The 7,140-nt window shown below is 39.7% G+C and overlaps 1 pseudogene; it reads right to left on the reverse strand.

Moving 5' to 3' along the window:
* Window positions 1-818: 818 nt before the first annotated feature.
* On the reverse strand, window positions 819-6,342 carry LOC125541797 (annotated as a pseudogene).
* Between the last annotated feature and the right edge of the window lie 798 nt (window positions 6,343-7,140).

A 7,140-nucleotide genomic window follows, 5' to 3' on the forward strand; every position in this document is an offset into this window, starting at 1 on the left:
TAACATATACTTTACAAGCTCTACACATTATAAGCTCTAACATATACAAGCTCTACAAGCTCTACACGTGATACATTTACAAGCTCTATACATATACAAGCTCTATAAGCTCTACAAGCTCTACAAGCTGCCCTGGTGTTAACCCTGGTGCTCTTCAATCTTCTTCAACATGGAGCTCCTTCGGTAGCAAGCACAAACTGGGCACCTGCATCATCACAGGAAGGCAATTTTAGATCATAAAAACGAATGTTCCAAGCACAGTTTAGAGGAAAGAACCAAGTAAATTTGCCCTCAATCATACAAACAAAGTTTAGAGAAAACCAAACATGAACAAGCACTTATTATGTAGTTTTTAAAGTTTTTAATACATTTATTTTCTATTAGCAAAACTGAATATTCTACTTCCTGATTCATGGCTGCATAGTCCAGCTAGCTACACCAGCTTGCTCTCATGCAAAAATTAGAAAGAAAAAAATAATAACAAATAAATCAACACTGATTTCTCTAACACATACAGTAACTTGCTGATATAACTTGTATATTTGTTGATGGAAAACGGAATGCAAAATCATGTTTCAGTCTAGATCAATCTATCATGAGAAAACATGTATAACTCCCACTAGAATTTTTTAATGCAGTTGCGAATTATCCTGAAAACTTGTGCACTTAATGATGGTTAGATCCATCTTACAGAATAGTCAGCTTCCAATATAAGTTAGGTACAGAATAGAATGTATAAGCACGAAGTAAGATAGGCCATGCATCAAACACAGAAATACTTTTGAGCCGTTCACTGTCATGTACTACTACCTAACTGGCTAACTCAGCAGCTGTGACTGATGGTACACGGCACCAAGTTCCATAATGAATTCCATAACGAGTAGCATTAGCAACAGCAGTGCAAGAGTAGCAGCAGCAGTGAGTAGCTGTGGCATCTGGCGAGCAGCAGCAGTATGCGGCAGCAGGCAGTAGAAAATAGCAGGAGCAGCGGCAACAGTACGCGAGCGAGGGGGCTACATGAAAATAGGAAAGCACCAAGATTGGTTTCTGTACTCACTAGTGCAGAACCGGGCAATAGCACCGGTTCGTAAGGCCCTTTAGTGCCGGTTTAGGAACCGGCACTATTATTTCAGCACTAAAGGCCCCCCCTTTAGTACCGGTTCAGCACGAACCGGTGCTAAAGGGGTACCACGTGGCACGAGCCAGCTCCGGGGGCCGGGAGCCCTTTAGTACCGGTTGGTAAAACCAACCGGTACTAAATGGTTGTGGGTTTTTGTTTTATTTTGTATTTTTCAATTAAATTTGTGTTATCAATTTAATTTAGGATTTTTTTACATTATAATGAGTTGTAGTCGTCGTCATCATCATCATCATCATCATCATCGCATATTAATAAATAAATAAACTCTAGCTAGCTAAAAATCATCGTAGTCGTCTAATTAGCACTATTTAATCATCATAGTCATTACCGCTAGCTATGTAATCATCATCAACGTTGGCTAGCTTAAAGAGGAAACATTCACTTTGTAACAGAAGCAAAGAGATATCATCAAGTTCAACATAATCATCACCAACATCGAAGTTCAGGACACGGATCCATGAGACAAGTACTAATTAAGAGCATGAAGTAGTAGCTACTGATCCTGCTGCTCCCTCTCAGGTAGAATAGCATAGAACATGTATAGCTCTCCTGATTCATCATGCTGGAGCATGCAGATGAATCTGTCTCCTAATCTTGGGTTGCGCTTCTCCTTACTTCCCCCTAGTACTTCTCTGCGATCGTTAACAATTTTGCTCCAATCTTTCACTGAGGCACAACTGTCATCGAAAGTCCCTGTTGAACAACATCGTATAGTAATTAATATACTAAGCAATGAAAGTTTAGCTTCAAAAATAATGTATGCAAAAGATGCACTAATTAAGGACAAATATTTAAAATCTTACCATCTTTTGATTATAGATGTGACCGTAGTTCAATACGATCACCATTGGTCGCACGTTTTGAGTACTAACATTTCTAAGTTTAGGAAAAAAAATTGCCTTGACAGTATTAAGATCCTCAAGCCATGAAACATAATGACTTATCTCCTCGCAGTTTAGTTGAGCCCCGGGGCAGTAGTAGGTCCTATCTACCAAGCGCCGGACATGTTTTCTTGAACCAAAATAAGCTGACAATAGAAATTAGTTGTCAACTATTTTTGAATAAACTGTATGAAAGACATAAACATATGCATGCATGGTTGAGAAAAATTCACCAAATGGTAGGACTGGAGGCGTTTGCACATCGACCCAGATGTCTATATTACCTTCAATATCATCTTCCGGACGAATATCAAAGGTGATAACCATATCAGGCTCAAATGCATAAGCCTTGCATAGTGCTTGCCAAGTTTTGCATTCAAAATGGGTATATGTGTCTCCATTATATAATTTGACGTTGAAAGTATACCCATGCTCCGTCTTCAAGTAAACTCTCTTTACCTCCATATCATCTATAGCACTAAAACCTATCTTATCCAAGACAAAAATTCTTGCATGGCAGGGGATGCGCTAGTAGAATAGTGAAAATTTAAAATTATAAGTTGAAGCAAATGAAGCATAAGTTTTGCATTCAAATAATAATTGACAAAGTGACTTACTGTATCAACTTCGAATGTCTCATCCAGCTTGATGCTGAAGCGCCTACCATCAACAAGGAAATTTTGGTCGCACAGGTAGCGCTGGTCTTCACAGTGTTCGCACATAATAAAATCTTTTTCGTCGTCAGATGACATTTCCTATGTTCATATAGGTGAAACATTAAACACCTATATCTAGCCAAATATATATTCATCTAACATTTGACATTAATATATCTAACTATATATTCAATTGACATTACTATATATTTAACTTTTCTATCTAATTCATCTAACATTCGACATTAATCTAACATTTATATAAACTCAAAATATAAAAAAAATAAACAGAAAAACTCATTAACAAATAATATTTTAATTAGATCATCAAATCTCATATACCTAAATTTTCTTACTAAAAATAAACTAGTTATATTAATTATTCAACTAGTTCTAATCTCATATACCTAAATTTTCTTACTAAAAATAAACTAGTTATATTAATTATTCCACTAGTTCTAATCTCATATACCTAAATTTTCTTACTAAAAATAAACTAGTTATATTAATTATTCAACTAGTTCTAATCTCTAGTTCGACAATTTTTCTATCTAGCTAGCTAATTCATCTAACATTCGACATTAATCTAACATTCGATCATCTAATTAACTTTTCTAAAAAACAGAAAATAAGTAAAAAAAATGTGTGTGTGTGTATGTGTGTGTATGCATGTGTGTGTATACGTATATGTGTGTACGTATGTGTGTATGTGTGTGTGTATGCGTGTGTGTGTGGTATATGTGTGTGTGTGCGGCCCCGTACGTACGAGCGGGGGCGCCGGCGTACGGGGCGGGGGCGCCGGTGTGTGTGTGTGTATGTGTGTGTATGTATGTGTGTGTATGTGTGTGCGGGAGCAAGGGAGAGACGTACGGCCGCGGCGATGGCGACGGACGGCGGCGGCGTTCGGGGCGGCAGCGCGAGACGACGACGACGACGGGCGGCGGCGGGGACAGCGACGATGACGACGAACGACGGTACGGGCGACGGGCAGCGATGACGGGATCGAGCGGCGCGCGCGGCGGAGGTTGGAGACGAAGTGGGGATGAAACTGAAATTTTCGTAAGTGCTATATATATAGGATGGGCCTTTAGTACCGGTTCGTGGCTCCAACCGGTACTAAAGGCCTATTTTCGCCAGGCCAAGCGGCGGGAAACGAAGGCTTTTAGTACCGGTTGGAGCCACCAACCGGTACTAAAAGGGGGGCCTTTAGTACCGGTTGGAGCCACCAACCGGTACTAAAGGCCTTGCGCTGCCACCCCAAAGTTTAGTCCCACCTCGCCCGGCGAAGGGCAGCCGCACTGGTTTATAAACCCAGCCGCGGCTACCTCTTCGAACTCCTCTATATAGCAGGCTTCTAGGCCTAATTAATTAGGGCGCGCTGCCCTGTGAGTCTGCTGGCTCTCCTGGGCCTGCATTTGCACACCCTAGGTCTGGCAGACCCACAGGGCAGTGCGCCAACAAATTTTTTATATAGTTTTTTCTTTTCTGCATTACTTATTTTCTTTTATTTATTTTTGAGTAGTTTTTTATATAGTTTTTCTTTTCTGCATTATTTATTTTCTTCTATTTATTTTTGAGTAATTTTTTTGTATAGTTTTTTATTTTCTGCATTATTTATTTTTGTATAGTCCGAAACCCTGATACTCGGAAAGAGTTTGTCCAGTTTGTACACGAAGTGCGTCCAGATTTTGCTGTGACCCTCTCTACTCTTTCGCGCATGCTATGCGGGTGATATGATGATACCATGCCAAGTTTCAACATTTTCAGGATTCATTTTGTAGTGATTTTCAATTTCACGGTCATTTAGCTTTCTAAACAATTAGGTAAATGACCGAAAAACAACAAATGATGTCAGAACATGTTGGAAATTGATGACGTCGCTTTAAATGCTACATACTGAACACAAAAGAAGTTCGGAGTTCAAATAAGTTTAAAAAACATTGAAGTGGCCATGTAACAGATGAGTTCTCGTCCGAAACCCTAATACTCGGAAAGAGTATGTCCAGTTTGTACACGAAGTGCGTCCAGTTTTTGCCGTGACCCTCTCTACTCTTTCGCGCATGCTATGCGGGTGATATGATGATACCATGCCAAGTTTCAACATTTTCAGGATTCATTTTGTAGTGATTTTCAATTTCACGGTCATTTAGCTCTCTAAACAATTAGGTAAATGACCGAAAAACAACAAATGATGTCAGAACATGTTGGAAATTGATGACGTCGCTTTAAATGCTGCATACTGAACACAAAAGAAGTCCGGAGTTTAAATAAGTTATTAAAAATAAAAAAGAGGTGCAATGCTGGTTAATTTGCTTCAAGCCATTCGGAATAGTGTAGATTGCACTAAGCCACTGCACATAGCTCAGTGCAATCTATACTATTCCGCAAGGCTTGAAGCTAATCAACATGTAGATGAGCATTGCAACTCTTCGTCATTGTCTGTGCACTCACGGCTTATAAACCGCTCATACTTCCTCTCTCTTGGCGAGGTGGGACTAAAAACAGTTTGCCATAACCTCATTAGTACCGGTTCGTGGTACAAACCGGCACTAAATGGTGATGGTGGGGCCATAGCCTGACCGCAGGCTGACACAGCCTTTTTAGTACCGGTTCGTGGCATGAACCGGTACTAAAGGTTCGCCACGAACCGGTACTATTGATCGCCGCCACGAACCGGCACTAATGTACACATTAGTGCCGGCTCTAATTCAAACCGGCACTAATGTGCTTCACGTTTGACCCTTTTTCTACTAGTGACTCACAATAGCATTGTTGGCCTGTGATAAGGAACTATTAAGTAACTTGAGATGCCTTTATATCAGTTCTGTGAAGCAAATCTACATATCATATTTCTAGAATGGGCGCACCCAGTTGCTCACAAGTAGATTCAAACCCAACTTGTAATGCAATGATGTTTCTTGTACAGTATTACTAAATTGCCACGGGAATAATGACAGCAGAAATAGGGGAACGAGATGTAAGTTAAATTAGAGCTAGCGGTTCCAAACAATCACTAAAAACAGCAGCAAAAGCAGACACAAGATGCTGCTTTTAGTTTACTTGATTCATCATACTATAAGAGTTGACACAACACGAGCATCACAATGTAGTGCACAAGTTGATTGATCACCTTGAAGTCCTAGGAAATCTCCCTAACAAGCCTCTGGAATGGAAGCTTCCTGATGAGCAGCTCCGTGCTCTTCTGGTACTTGTGGATCTCACTGCAAAGTCAAGCACAAAAATTTACTCATTTGAGAATACTTCCAAACAAACTATAACACATGCTAGAATAGGTTGGAAGATTTTACACACCGAAGAGCAACAGTACCAGGGCGGTAACGGTGAGGCTTCTTCATTCCTCCAGTTGTGGGAGCAGACTTACGGGCAGCCTGTCAAAAAGCAAAGTAGAGCACATGGTCAAATTAACAATAATACCATGATAGTCCATATACATCAGTAGGATATCTGGTCATAAGCTGACAATGAAGCTTGAGATTCAAATTATACCCAGTTCAGTTTACCTAAACCATAAATAAAGACATGGCATAGGTAAACTATCAATATTACAGTCACAAACCTTGGTGGCTAGCTGCTTCCTCGGAGCCTTTCCTCCAGTGGACTTACGAGCAGTCTGCTTAGTACGATCCATGAGCAAAACCTTGGTTTACCTGAAGCAAAAAAAACATAGTCAATTCTATAAATTGAATATCACAATAACACAACTATAGTCTTCTCATAACCAGTAAATTGTGCCTGGCACCTTGTTGCTAGCAAATCCATTCAATAACTATAGAGTCCCAACAATCATCAACCTAGAATACCTACCAAAATTTTGTACATCAAAAACTAACAATGTCATACAACACAGCTATACACCCCTTCAGATAGAAAGCAGTGTATTTCTTACTAAAACTTTTCATTCAAAAGATCAGACCCAAGATAGAATTCCACTTCAGATGAAAGTCCTGATCTACCTTTAGCATAGTTTGTTCACTCGAAAGACACATATAAAGATGACACACTAAAAAACTGCAGCCTAGTACTTTTTTTAACACTAAAGAAAACAAGGCTACCATGATCGCCTAATTTTGCAAACAGAAGCAAGAAAAGAAATAGCAGTCCACTGATAAAAATATGCTTCCTAGTTATCACATGTAATGGTTGAACATCAACTTCACATAGTTATGTGCATATGATTTTAGTAATTAGCTAACTGGCAAGTTGATACAATTCAGACACAATAAATGTGAATGTGCATGTACTAAGAAGCCAAGAACACTGAAGAATTTACTGAATGTGCATGTACTGCGACTAGTATGTGTGTCTATCTACAAGTGATAGTAGTAGCCAATATGTGCAATCCAGATGTATAGCACGAGGACACGGTCCCAGTCCTAGCTAGCGCTATCGGAATCTGCCCAGAATTGCTCCCTGCCCCGAACCAATCTGGCAATTGTGCTAT

This window comes from Triticum urartu, chromosome 2 (assembly GCF_003073215.2).
Source record: "Triticum urartu cultivar G1812 chromosome 2, Tu2.1, whole genome shotgun sequence".
NCBI classification, from domain to species: Eukaryota; Viridiplantae; Streptophyta; class Magnoliopsida; order Poales; family Poaceae; genus Triticum; species Triticum urartu.